The 14,509-nt window shown below is 45.7% G+C and overlaps 1 pseudogene; it reads right to left on the bottom strand.

Moving 5' to 3' along the window:
• Window positions 1-10,775: 10,775 nt before the first annotated feature.
• Window positions 10,776-11,195, bottom strand: LOC102856021 (annotated as a pseudogene).
• Window positions 11,196-14,509: the final 3,314 nt, after the last annotated feature.

The raw sequence follows: 14,509 nt of genomic DNA, 5'->3' as shown, positions 1-14,509 counted from the left end.
CTGCTGTCTTCACGTTGCCTGAGCTCCAAAATTCAAGAACCCCAATCCTCCCCGTTTTAGTGCAGGCCCCACCCTCTTTGGAGCATCGGCAGCACAGTCTTTGCCCCTACCCCAGCTCCCAGACTCACTGGCTCCTCGCCACCCCCTTCTCTACCTTGCTTCTGGCCTCCAGTCCTCTTCTGGCTCCATCCTTTCATCCTCAGGCCTTCTGCTCTGCCGCTTGCAACCTAGAAGAAAGCCTGGCCTTCAGACCCAAGCAAGCTTGCACCTGTGCCATAAGGGCCAAAAGTAGCAATGGCGGGAACCACGAAGCCAGCTGAGCGTCTGATACTTTAATAACTTCCCTGGGTGCATGAACCTCGGAGCTCACCTGGTCCTGCCAGAGCCTAAGTTGGACCCAGTAAAAAAAGATGGGACCCTGAAGGCCTAAATATGGGTCAGACTCGGGCCAGAACAACTCAAGGGAGATCAAAGAGCGCTGGAAGTGAAAAAATGGAATTCTGGTGGGCATGATTTGTTCAGGCAAAAGCTGGGGTATTTGGGCCTGTGGAGCTCAGAGGAAGGAGGTTTCCCAGAGAAAAGGAGGTTCCAGAGCTAGTCCTTCAAGGATGAATAGGAGTTGGACAGGATGAGCAAGAGGGGCTATTCCAGGCAAAGAGAACAGGCCTTGTGAAACCTCGGGGAACATTGTGGAATGGAATGTAAACAGACAGGTGGACGGAGTCACAGATAAATGGAGATGGCAGAGCCAGCCATCTCCTCATTCTGTCAGCAATCATCTGCTATCATTGCCTCTTCATAAGGAGCTGGAGATGCGGGATGCTAAGTTGAAACTGGAAGCAGGCCCAGTGGTGGGCGGGGCGGCAGGCATTCCTGGAGGCCTCTTGCATGCCAGGCCCTGCCCAGCCCGGGGACATGGAGATGATGCCAGCTGGTGGCTGGGCCCAGTGGGGTCACCCAGGCCACAGCCCAAGGTTGACAGAACTATGGCCACACAAGGGCCAGAGGACACTGGTGGCAGGCCCAGGAAGGCTTTACAGAGGAGACACTCCCTGCTAATTCTATTGAAAAATAATATCACCACCAAGATACATTTTAATTGTGAAATACATGTGGCAAAGTATATAAAACAAAAATGTACTGTTGTGTTATGTGCCATAGAGTTGAAACCTACTCATAGCTGACCCTCCAGTGGATTTTCACAAGTTGTAAATCACATGGAGATTGCTCATTATTTTCCATCAGAGCAACTGGTGGGTTCAAATAACCTACCTTTGGGTTGGTAGCACACCTTCTTACTCGCTAGTTCACCAGCATTCCCTAAAGTACACTTGAGCCACCCATGTCAAGATATACATGACCAGCACCCTAAAAACTCCCACTGCCTTTCTGCCATTAAGTCTTCCTGACCACAATTCCCCACTTTACCTAACTTGAAACCATTACCTTGAAGTTTACAGGAACTAGTTCCTTTCCCCCCCTTTAACATTCCTCTAATTCTAGTTTTATATTGTTATTGATTGCCATCGAGTTGAGCACAAGTCATAGCAGCCCTATGAACAAAAGACCTGAAGCCCTTCTATCCCTATCATTGTTTTCAAAGTTCATAGAGTTTCCAGAGGCATGTTCCAAACCTGTCTTAAACTGGGAGCTCCACCAAACACTGTACGCCATGAGTTACGGTTATGCCCTTTGACACCCAATGGCACAAGATTCAGCGTCACAGCAACCCCAGGTTACCTCAGTACAGCATATTGACAGAAGAGTGCTGTACCACTTAAAAGAATGTTCCCCACAATATAATAACAACTAACTTTTAAATACAAAGGCCTTCCGTGAGTTCTTACTGAGTCTAAACAAGAGGCTTAAATTAAAAAAAACCCAACCAATATAGTATGATGTTGTTATGTGCTGCTGAGTCTCCTGAGACCTCTAAACCCTTCCTTGTCCTGAGCCAATCTCACTAATTCTGACACACCAACCCCCATTGCCCCAGATGAGATGGATTGATACAGTATACAGTTTTATATTATTGAATGATAATAGTAGTTGACTTTTTTCTCTTCTTGGATTTGATGTAGATGGAACCATATTGTGTATTTTCTATTTTGGCTGGTTTCTTTTGCTCTTCCATGGGATGGATCCAACCTGGAGCTGACTCAGCTTTCACTCATAACAGCCCTGTGTGAAACAGAATAAAATACTTCCTGATCAAGGACCATCATCCCAAGCATTGCTATGTTTGAGCCTGTTGTTGCAACTATTATACTAATCTATCTGGTTGAGGGTCTTCCTCTTTTTCTGGGGCCCTTTGCTTTACCAAGCATAATGCTGTTCCCCAGGGTCTGATCCTTCCTGATGATGTACCCAACACATGTGAAACAAAATGTCGCCATCTTTGCAGCTAAGAAACTTTCTCTTTGCACTTGCTCCAAGACAGATGTGTTTGTTCTAGCCAGCCGTGTTATATTCAAAATACTTCATCAATACCACAATTCAAAGGCATCAATTCTTCAGCCTTTCTTATTCATTGTCCAGCTTTTACATATGTATGTTGCTGTTATGTGCTGTCGAGTCCCCTGCCACTCATAGTGACCCTATGTACAACAGCCTTAAACCCTTCTCTATCCTGTGCCAATCTTATTGTCTCTGACACACCTATCCCTATTACCCCAGTCAATGAATGAACCAATCCACCTCTCCTGTGCTGTCCCTTCACCCTCCCAAGCACGATATCCTTCTCCAAGGATCCTGCCTTGCAACATGTCCAAAATATGAGACAATTGAAAATTGTTGTATGGTATTCCACAATTCCTCAACAATATGATTGTAGTGATTGTACAGTGGGCCCACGTGTGGCAGAGATCATGAGAATGGTGCAGGACAGGGCGAAGTTCAAAGTTGCTGTTCACAGGTCACTGAGTGTAGATGACTCAATGACATTTAACAATTCCACAATCAGTTTATTTATTTGTTTTATTATTTATTGTGCGTGTACCGTCAAATCAGATCTGACTGGTACAGGAGGGAAATTTTCCCTCCTCCGGCAGAGCATCAGGTGGATTTGAACCGTGTACCTCTGGGATTGCAGTACAGCTTCTTGCCACTAGGTCACCAGAGCTCCCCTCACAATCAGTTTTTACGTTGTATTGTATGCAGACAGACATTTAGAGAATTCTATTTAGGGGCTATTTTGAATAATATGCTTTGAATATTCTCACACATGTTTTTGAATAAATATATAGGCTTCTGTTGAAATATACCTACAAGTGGAAAGTTCTGGACATGGATTTGGATATGTTTTTAATAAATTCTGCCTGTATTAGTTCCATATACCTGTGATAACAAATCATCACAAAACTGATTACTTAAAAACAACAAAATCTTATTGTCTCACAGTTCTAGAGGGTGGAGTAAGTGTCCAAAACCAGTTCCCCTGGGCTGAAACTTTGTGACTGACTGACTTCATTCAGCATCACGCCCTGTAGTGAGCTGCAATCAAGATGTCTCAGGGTCGAGGGAGGAATTCATTCCTTGCTTCTTCCTTAACGCTTATGTCCTCAGGTTCTGTCACCTTCTGTGGTCACTTCCTCATTGACGTCTGTTGACTCTTTGGTCATTTCCTCCATTCCTGAAACATCTATCTGATCACAGATTTGTTCTCCACCTCAAGCCCTGCCTGTTATCCTACTGGAATGCAGAACAGCCATGTGACCGTTCCATCCTTCCAATTATCTTTGTGCTATTTCTGCCTCATCTCTGATGATTTTCTTCCCACTCCAGCCATCTATCTACTCCCCTGACCACACCTTGGACTTTGTCACCACCTGGATGGGTAGCATATGTTGTAAGCATTTATTGAGCATTTTAACCACATGCAGGCATGCAGCCAAATGCCTAACATGAGTTTACCTCTCACACAAACCTGTAGGGTGGATCTTAGTGTCCTTATTTTACAGATGTGGAATCACACTCAAAGCAGACATCACTTGTGTAGGCGACACGTTTAGTCGACAAGTGGCAGAACCAGAACTCCAACACAACTCTGCATTTCCAACTCAGGATTCCTGCTTCTAACCAGAACGTAGTACTTCTGTCTCCCATGATCAAAATCCGATTTCCTGTTCTCTGAACCCAGCACCTGCCTTCCAGGTCCAGCAGGCCCCCTGCTGCCATTATACCTGAAGCATCAGTTCATGGAGAGCACGACTCCCTTGATCCCTGTTTTCTGCAGACTCCTCTTGGTGCCTGCCCAGCCAGAGCCCCATGCTGGACCATCTGATCTCTCTCGCTGGTGCTCCCACAGTCAGGGTCCCAGCAGGGGCATCACAGCTGGGATTTTAAAGATAATTTCCTGATGGACTTTGTAACCAGCATCCAGGGAACTGATGAGGGAGGTTCAGGGAGTGGAAGTTGTGGCACCCTCAGGTCTGAGGAGTAAGCAAAGGAAGTGGCCTGGCGGAATGTGGAATGTGGAATTCGCTAGATTGGAGCAAACCCTGCCAGAACCAAGGTGCTCTGACAGCTGGGTGTAGGAGAAGAGTCCAAGACCTCTTCTAGTCTCTTGAGTCCTTTCCTGGGTTGCTCCTTCCCTTAGGGTGAGTGCAGTTAGAAGTCAGAGGACAAAGATGAGAACTGCCCTGCAATCCCAAAAGCATACAGTTTGAATCCACCAGATCCTCTGCAGGAGCAGGACGGCAGTCTCCTCCGATGTGATTTACATCCTCCGAAAACCCGCTGGAGGGTCAGCTATGGTTGGTTCCGACTCAACGGCAAACAACGTGGGTGGGGAAGGGTGGAGGATGGACCAGCGCACACTCCAGATCCCCTTAGTCGCCTGGTCTATCGGCTTCCTTAACCCTGGTTCAGACAGGTGAGCCTGGCTTAGGAAAAAAAAATGTCAGAGTGGTGCAAATGGGCACCTCTCCATCTTCTTGGTCAGCCCCCCTCAGCGAGCATCCCTTCAGTCCTATCTCTTCAGACTCAGTAAATGAAATTGAGGCCAGTCAGTCGCCTTCCTGCTCAAATCTTGTCACTTTCCGAGTCACATGTGTATGAAGCCACACCCAATTTACTGCACCTCTTCAGGCTCTGCTTTTGTAACTGCTCCACCTGCACGCTGCCCTCCCTGCTTGACCTCTTGGGTTATAATCTCATCGTCCTGCCTCTCTCTGCTTCAAAAGTCCTTCCCACTTTCTCCTTCCTCCTCAACCTAGAGATAACAGCCACACGTCCAGCATGTAAAAACTAACCCACAGACAGATTCTACCTGCTCTGCCCTGGGTTTCCTCAGGTGCCTTCTGCTCTCATCTCATCACACCTTCCTGAAAGAAAGAATGAGCTCAGTTTCTTTGGCTGCCAGCAACCGAAAACAACTCTTGATAATTTAAGCAAGAAAAGCATTCATTAGAAGGAACGAGGGTGGCATATTCATTGGAAGAGGACGCTGAAGAGCCAGGCTTGGGAAGGGACTGGAACCAGGGCAGCGTCCAGGACTGAGGGATCAGGAGGAATGGCCGTTGCCTCAGGTTCCTGGCTGCACCGTGAATCAGCTCCAGCCAGGTTCAGGCCTCTTGTCACGTAAGCTCCCAATTCCAATTCCAGGGAGACCTGCTGATTGGTGTAGTTGGAGTCATGTGACCTCCCATTGGCCTGTGGACAGCTGGGCATCCTGATGGACAGTCTCATGAAAACATATCTGGTAGGCCAGAGGGGGGAAAAATCAGGGAGCTGTTCTAGACGACAGGGAAATGGATGCCGGGCAGGCAGGAACAACAGCTGTCCGTGAGGACGGCTGCACCCTGCCCACCATCCCCAGCCTCTGCCATCGTTTGCTTCTCCACTCCCCAGGGCCAGCCACAGCGAGGCGCTTAATGACCTTCCTGATGCCAAACCCAAGGACATTTTTCAGTCTTTATCTGCAGTTCTTAACACCATTGACCAGTCCCTGTTTTTTCAGGCCTCTTTCTTCCCCTGGCTTTGCCCTAACAAATCATCCCAAAAGTTAGGATCTTACAACATCACGTATTTATCATCTCAGAGTCTCTGTGGGTCAAGAACCCAGAAGCAGCATTAGCTGAGTGCCTCTGAAGCTCTTGAGCTTCCAGTCAAGCTGTCAGTGTGTGTGTGTGTGTGTGTTGTGTGTGTGTGTGTGAGAGAGAGAGAGATGTAAAGCAAGCCAGTCTTTTTATACCGTCTCTTGAATGTGATATGCCATTGCTTCTGCCAAATTATCTTCCCTTAGAATGAGCTACTAAGTCCAGCCCACACTCAAGGGAGGGACTCACAGAAAAGTGATGAGTGAGAAGTAGGAGCTGGAAGTCGTTGGGGGGGTCAATCACAGTTCCACAACCTGGCACACTCCTTCTTCTGCTTCCTCCATGACAGGGTCTCCTCTGGTCCCTTCAGGAGGTTGAGGATCTCTTCCTGTGGTTGTAAGGATGTCACAGCTTAGGGCAGGGTTCCCATCTGTGCATAATAGGGTCAGAGTTGACTCCATGAGTTCTGGAACTGAATGGAACCTAACAAGAGTTTCCTCTGCCCATCAGGAAATGCGGCTCTTTCTCTAGGCTCCCTCTTTGATCCATAACTCTTCTGGTTCTTTCCACTCTCACCATTTCAATTACCCATCTGTGTGCTGATGATGCCCACATCTTCCATCTAGTCCTCTACATGATACTGCACAGTGTACATGCTAATATAGGCTGCAGACCTAACAGACATTTTTACTGAGTCCTCAACATGTGTCATGGGCACTTTAGACATACCCCAAAAAACCCAAGTCCACTACCATTGAATCGATTCAGATTCTTACGACCTTCCATCAGGTTTCCAAATTGATAAATCTGTTTTTTTAAGGTGATAAATCTTAACAGGAACAGACTGCCCCATCATTCAAATTGATCACCTTTTGTTTAACATAACCCACTCAGCCACCAGGGATCCTCAGACCTAAGATGTTAAAAAAGAATATTGTTATTAGACACCATTGAGTCGAGTACAACTCATAACGCCCCTGTGAACAACAGATCTGAACCCTGTTCTGTCCTGTGCCTTCCTCACAATCTTTGACACGTCGACAATCTGCCAATTGCTGCAGTCACTGTGTCAGTCCACGAGGTTGAAGGTCTTTCCCTCTTTCACTGTCGCTTTACCTTTCCAAGCATGATGTCCCTCTCCAATGAATACCCTCTCTAGCAATGGGCCCAGAGTATGTGAGACAAAGTTTTATCATCTTTGTTTCCAAGGAGCACTCTGGCTGCACCTTCTCCGAGACATCTCTGTTTGTTCTTTTGGCAGTCCATGGGATATTCAGTGCTCTTCTCCAACACCACAGTTCAGAGGCATCAATTATTCCTCTGTCATACTCATTCACTGTCCAGCTTTCAGCAGCATCGCAAGTAATTGAAAAGACCATGACCTAAATCAGGCACACCTTAGTCCTGAGACTAACATCATTGCTTCTTAATAATTTTGCCAGGCTCCTGACAACAGCCTCTCACAATGCAGAAAGAACGTAGTTGATGGATTTTGTGCCTCCTTTTTTCTCCATCTTAGTGAATGGCACCTCCATTTACCCACATGCAACTCTTAACACCACCTTCTCCTTCACCCTAATATCCAAATATCCCTGTTGACTTAACTCCAAGGTTTTTAAATCTGTCACCTTCTCCATGTCCTCATGATCAATGCCACGACACTGGCTCTTAGCATTTCTTGTCCAGGATATTATGATGAATTCTTCTTTTCTCTTATGTGCACTCTTGCTCCCTCAAATGCATCATCTGAAAAATACACAACTATTTCTTGCGGAAGAACTTTAGTAATCAGAAGACACTTAGCGACCAGGCCCCATCTAACCTCGATGTCAGCGTGTTCCCTCTCCAAAACAAGTTAGTTGTGGCTGAGATGATTCACGTTCCTGGCAACCCCATGAAGGCCAGAACGATACTGCTTTTTCAATATCCAGCTTTTTGAAAGCAAGTCATTGGGCTTCCCCCCACCCCCTGACTTGCCTTGGGTAGACTCAAATCAGCAATCTTTTGTTTAGAACTGAATGTGTTAATGACATAGATCACGCACTTTCTCCTAAAACTCATTATTAAGGACTTCATTATATCCTCTTGTGCTAACTTGGTGTCCTCAAACTAAAAACACAAGTGCGCTGTTGTGCTGGTCTTCACTCAGAGTGACCCTCCATCAGGTTTCTGTGGCTTTGAATCTTTACAGGCACCGTTCTTTATCCTGTGAGGGCCACTGGATTTAAACCGCTGGCCTTTAGCTCAGCAGCCCCAAGCATTGTAAGCTGTGCTACCAGAACTCCTTAGTTTGTGACCTGGCATGCTGTGTTTGATTTTGTTATTGTGTAATGTAAGCAGCAGAGCACACACTTGTGCAGTTGTTCCTACACGCTCAGGTCAGCGATGCTGATGACTGATGACTGTCTTGAGCAAGCGCTCTACACCCTCCTGGTCAGAGTTGTTTCTCCTTCATGAACATAAGCTCACTCTGCACTTAGGTTCCTATCTAATTGTTAGAGTTGTTGTTATCATTTTGATTCCACATTCTTGAAAGAGTGCAGTGGTATATTATTGTTATGCACTGTCGAGTTGGAACAGACTCAGAGCTGACTCTCCAGTGGGTTTTCTTTCTTTTTTTTTCCTTGAATGTCTGTTTTAATTGTCCCATTGCCACAGTGCTTGTCAAAACCAGTCCTGATTAATCTCCTTTGTCAATGTATCCTTTGCCATTCCCTATCACTCCTCCCTGAGAGAGACTTCACCCTGATTCATAAGGAAGACAGGATAGTGTATTCTCTTAGCTACTTACTGCTGAAAAGGGACATTGTGAAGATCTTCTCTCACTACTCTAAAGGACCCCTTTGGCAAAAGGAAACACGTAGACTATTGTGGAGATTGATTTTGGAATTTAGATGCACTGTTATCAACTGTGCTTAGCCATACATGTTCATATCCTTGAAGATGCATCATGGAACTGTTGCAGCCTGGAAGACACAAATTTAACTAACAAGTTAAAAGTACGTGAGTCAAAAATTAAAAGCAATAATATTCCCAGTAGAGGTTCTACAGAGGGAAGGTAGTTCTTAAAATAAAAGGCCTATTGACTATCACTTTGTCTATTAGAGTATAAAGGTTAGGAACCACAAGATGTAGAGGCTCAACTATGTTATTTATTGTTCTTAAGTCCTGGACCAAATGCATCTACCACTGGGTTGTTTTACAGCTTGGAAGTCCACATGCAAGGCAGAGGTGAAGTAAGGAACTGCTTATGAGGTTTTCTGTCAATCCCAAGAACTAAGAAATAGTGAGAAGAGTTGGGACCTCAGAAGGCTTTTAGGACCAAATAATAAGGCTCTTGTGTCCAGGAGAAAAGGAATATACTTACCAGTAATGTTAATGCTCACCCACGGCTCTTCTGGGAGGATCTGAATCGTTGAAGCCTCCAGTGGGTTTTCAGAGGCAGTAGCTCTGACTTTTTCCTATGAGGCAGCTGGTGGACTTGAGCATTTGCCTTTGGGTTGGCAGTGCAACTACTTACCCCCTAAGCCAGCAGTACTCCCTGAAAGGGGAAAAGCCAAATATGCAAGCAAATTCCAAAACCAAACCCACTGCCACTGAGTCTGTCCAGATTCATAGTGACCTTCCATTGAGTTTCTAAGGCTACATAACTTTACAGGAGGAACCTAACCATCTTTCTTCTGCTGATCAGCTCTTGGGCTTGAACTGCCAACCTTTGAGTTAGCAGCCTGACATGTTACACACTAGGCCACCTTAATGCTAGTTCCTTAATATTCAAGACTTTCTTTTTTATATTTTTTAGTTAAACTGTGTTTTGGTTTAAGAAGACTTTAGGGAATAATTTCAGTTTAACTTTTTTTTTGTTTTTTATAGTAAATGTTGCTTTGTTGTTATGCGCCATCGAGTTCCTTGCAACTCATAGTGACCCTATATACAATAGCCCTGAAACCTGCTCTATCCTGTGTCATCTTTACTGTCTCTGACACACCAACCCTCATTATTCAAGTCACTGAATCAATCTGTCTCATTGGTGGTCTTCCTCTCTTTCTCTGTCCCTCCACCCTTCCAAGCATGATGCTCCTCTCCAAAGACTGGTCCCTCCTTAAAACATGCCCGAAATATGTCAGACAAAGCTTTAGAACCCTTAACTCAAAGGAATAGCCGGGTTTCACCCTCTCTAGGATAAACCTGTTTGTTCTCCTGGCAGTCTATGGCATATTCAACATCACAGCTCAAAGACATCAATTCTCCTTCTATCATCCCTAGTCATTGTCCAGCTCTCTGACGCATAGCAAGCAATTGTGAAGACTGTGGCAGGGATAAGGCACGCCTTAGTCTCCAGATTGACATCATTGCTCTTCAGTACTCTGGAAAGGTTTTTGACAGCCGACTTTCCCAATGCAATTTGTCTTTTGACTTCCTTGCTACTGGTACCAAGAGTGTTGATTATGGAGCCAAGCAAACTAAAGCTGTTAAGGATCTCAGTCTCTCTCACCATTTATCATAATGCTACCAGTCGACCCAGTGGTGAGAATCTTTCTTTTCTTTTCTTTTTTTTTTTTTTAAATAGCAAAAGAGGGAATTGTTAGAACACAAACATACTTGCAGGGAATCCAACAGCTACAGTGGAACAATCGCTAGAAGCCTACCTTTCTGAAGGCCAAAATGTGCTGAATCATACAAGGCTACTTGATGGATTCCACGTGCTGTGGAGGAGACTATCCTAGAACATCTGCATCACCTAGTGCATAAGGGATAGAGTGTGGGTTCATTTTGCCCTGCTCTTTGGTCCTTGTAGAGCTTGATGCTTGCCTCAGACTTGTCAAGGACATGCTGGCAGACATTCAGGAGCTTGTTCAGGCCTCTCTGGAATGGCTCCATGGCTGGAAGGCTGCCGTGGGTCTGAATGCGCAAGTTAATCTTGCTCTCAGAAGGATGGATCGTTGTATAACCACAAAACTTGACCTCAGGATTCTTCATGATCATGTACCAAAGAGAATTTCCTAGGCTATGGTCTTCTTCATGCAATGCAGATGTCACACAGTGTCTATCTGTTCCCGCTGCCTGGACCATTTCCAGGGCAGTCTTCTTCTAGCCTTCCACCACTGAGGTCTTCAATCCATGTATTTTTTCTCTCAGCCCCTGGTCCTCTTCCATCGCGATGGTTAGTTATGGGATCCTCAGGTGCTGCGAGCAGATAGGAGGCTCTGCCCCATATCGCGAAACGTGCAAGTGAAGCAGGAAGGAAGAAGGACTGATGGAAGGTGAGAATCTTTATTTTCTTGACATAGAGCTTCAATTCATATTTAAGGCTGCAGTCCTTGACCTTCTGTAGCAAATGCTTCAGGTCCTCCTCAGTTTTAGCAAGCAGGGTTGTGTCATCTGCGTAACACAAGTTGTTGATGAGTCTTCCTCCAGTCGTGATGCAACATTCCTTCTCATACAGCCCAGTGAAATTATTGAACAATATCATTAATATCACAGGCAAGCAAGATTCTGCTGAAAATTATCCACAACCAACTGGAGCAGTGAATCAACAGAGAACTGCCCAATGTTCAGGCTGGGCTTAGAAGGGGCCATAGTACTAGGGGTATTATAGCTCATTTTAGATGGATCTTGGCTGAAAGCAGAGAGTACCAGAAGAATGTCTGTGTTTCCTTGACTATACAAAGGCATTTGACTGTATTGATCACAACAAACTGTGGCTGACTCTGAGAAGAATGGGAATCCCAGAACACTTGATTGTGCTTTATGCGAAACCTATACTTGGAGCAGGAGGCAGTGGTCAGAACCAAGCAAGGAGACACTGTATGGTTCAAAATCGGGAAGGGTGTACACCAGGGGTGTATCCTGTCTCCATACCTTTTCAATCTATAGCAAATAGGCTTTATTTAAAATACATGCTTTGGTGAGAGCTCAATTGGCATCAACACCAAACAGATGGAAGAGTAGTGTATTTCTCCATTCTAAGTTAGGGGAATCACAGCAGTTTCAGTTTAACTTTTTAAATATTATCTCTGGGTAGTAGCTTCAAAGATCCATTCAGCCTTTTTGACCACAGAAAATCTAGAATCCATGGGAATTTGAAATCCTTATCTGCAGTTTTCTCCTTGTAATTAAGTTTCTCCTACAGAATCTTTGATTAAAACACTTTGTAATGACAGCTGGGCACCATCCAGTTCTTCCAGTCTCATGGCAAAGGAGATAGTAGCCACATATTCCATATCCTCCACTTTCTGACTCTGTTGTTCCAGATAAGTAGGGATCAGTTGTCTTGGATGGCCACTCCAGCACGCTCTATTTTGTTATATTTGTGTTTGTCTCCAGCTAGTCTATGAGCTCACTGAGAGAAGAAACGAGTCTGTTCCCTTTCCCTTTGCACCTCTGTGCCGTTCATGGGGATGATATACAAATAACTCCAGCCACATATATTGAATGCATTCGTGCATTGAGTGGAGACTTCTGTAGCCTTTGTACCTGTTTGAAGACCATCTGGCGGAGGAGAGCAAGAAGGGTAGTCTGGTCATAGGGAACCACATGTGCAAAGGCTGGGAGGCTAGATGTGGCAGGTACAAATGGCCAGTAGTGATCTGATGTGGTTGTAGGGTCAGGGACCATGACTGGAGTGGAAGAGAAGCCAGATACCCTGTAGAAGAGTCTGAAACTTGGTTAAGGAATTTGAATTTTGCCTGAGCTCTGAAAGAGTTTGAAATAGAAGAATGATTTGGTCTGCACCATGGTGTAGAGGCCTCTGAAGAGGATGGAGTAGGAAGAGTGAGACTGGAGGCCAGGGGTCAGGTAGGAAGTGGAAGCAGGGGTTCCCGTTGGAGACTGGAGATGTGGAGTCCAAGGTGGAGAGAGGTGGATTTGGATTTGAGAAATACAAGGTTGAACGTTAGGAAATTATTGGTTTCCTAAGTCAAACCCCCTAAAGCTGAAAAATTACATCCAGTTCAGTTAATAACAGACATAAATGAATTTAGTGAGATTTAGAGCCTGAACAGATACAGAGGAAGAGGCCATATTTCTGATTTGGGTGGAGGTATCACTATAGGAAGAGGGAACTCCCTTCTGGAGGCAGAGTGGGGAAGGGGGCGTGTTCAGATGGGACATGCTGATTCTGAGGTGCACAGTCACAACTGTGAGAATGCCATGGACCGGCTGTTTAGTTTCGTTGTACTTGTGAGTGGAACCAACTCGATGGCACTTAACAATAATCACACTGGGACCTCAAGGCGGCAGCTGTTACTGAAGCTCAGAAGAGAGGGCAGCTCTGGTGACCTAATGGCAAGAGGCTGTACTGCAATCTTGGAGGCCCACGGTTCAATCCACTGGTTGCTCTGCTGGAGAAGGAGGGGCAGTCTCCTTCTGTGCCAGTTGGATCAGATTCAACAGTATACACTGATTTAAAAAACAAAACCAAACCCAGAAGAGAGTTAGACTGGAGACAAATTTGGGAGTCACAGACATAAAGAAGGCAGGAGGAGGGGATGGTTCATCCTGTAAGAACGGCTGCGAACTAAGGAGACCAAGGCATTGGTGTTGCTTTGATTCCAGGAGGATTTTTAAAAGATGACTGTGGCTGTGTACTGTTGAGGAGGCACTTACTTGATTTAGTGACGAGGAGGCTGGGTGTCCCTTGGCCCTTAGCAATGCATCACTCCTGCCACCAGGAGGCAGCAGCCACACAAAATCCAAGCAGAGGGAAGTCACGGGGCCCTGGGGCTTGGCGGGGCTGTGGGCAGGGACAGGGAGGTTTGGAGCCACTTATCATCCATGCAGTGGCTGTTTTTGAGTAGAGAGTGATGCCACCAGTTATAGGGGACAAGGAAGAAGTTCTGGAAAGGTCAGTGGAAAGGAAGTCTTTCCTCTGTATTACAGCTTCGATCTCCCGGGCCTTTGGGTTGCGGCATGCTGCATGTACTAACTCCCAGTAGCCACGGGAGCCGTGCTTTGCCGCTTGCATCTCTCAGTTCTCATTTTATCTTAATAGTCCAACCCTGCAATCTGTGTTGAAGATGTACTGAACTTATTTTCGGTTCTCTTGCTACCTACCGCGCACCTTTTCTTATTTTGCAAGGCATGGAATTAATTTAATAGGTTGTAAAGTCAGCCACGTGGGTCCTGCCCAGCCCTGTTTTAAGTGAACTAAAGTAGAAAATCAACTCAAGTCATTGCCATCAGATTGAAGCCAACTCATAGCCAACCCCCCAGCGTGTTTCTGCGGCTGTAAAAATCACATGGATGGTGATTGCACGTTTCTCTGCTGTAGAGCCGCTGGTGGGTTTGAACTGACAAGTTTGAACTGAGAAGTGCCACCTTTGGCTTACTGTGCAATTTCCAATGGACTCAGCTACCAGTAGTGGTTGTAGTGTCAGGTTGGAACCAACCTACAACTGACCCTCCAGCAGGTTTTCAGAGGCAGGAAGTGGCACATCTTTCTCCCATGGAGCAGCTGGTGGATTAGAACT

This window comes from Elephantulus edwardii, unplaced genomic scaffold, assembly GCF_000299155.1.
Source record: "Elephantulus edwardii isolate Elephantulus edwardi_28Jun2011 unplaced genomic scaffold, EleEdw1.0 scaffold00302, whole genome shotgun sequence".
In the NCBI taxonomy this organism is placed as follows: domain Eukaryota; kingdom Metazoa; phylum Chordata; class Mammalia; order Macroscelidea; family Macroscelididae; genus Elephantulus; species Elephantulus edwardii.
The sequence above is the reverse complement of the archived record's forward strand: the minus strand, read 5'-3'. Positions and strand labels throughout refer to the sequence as shown.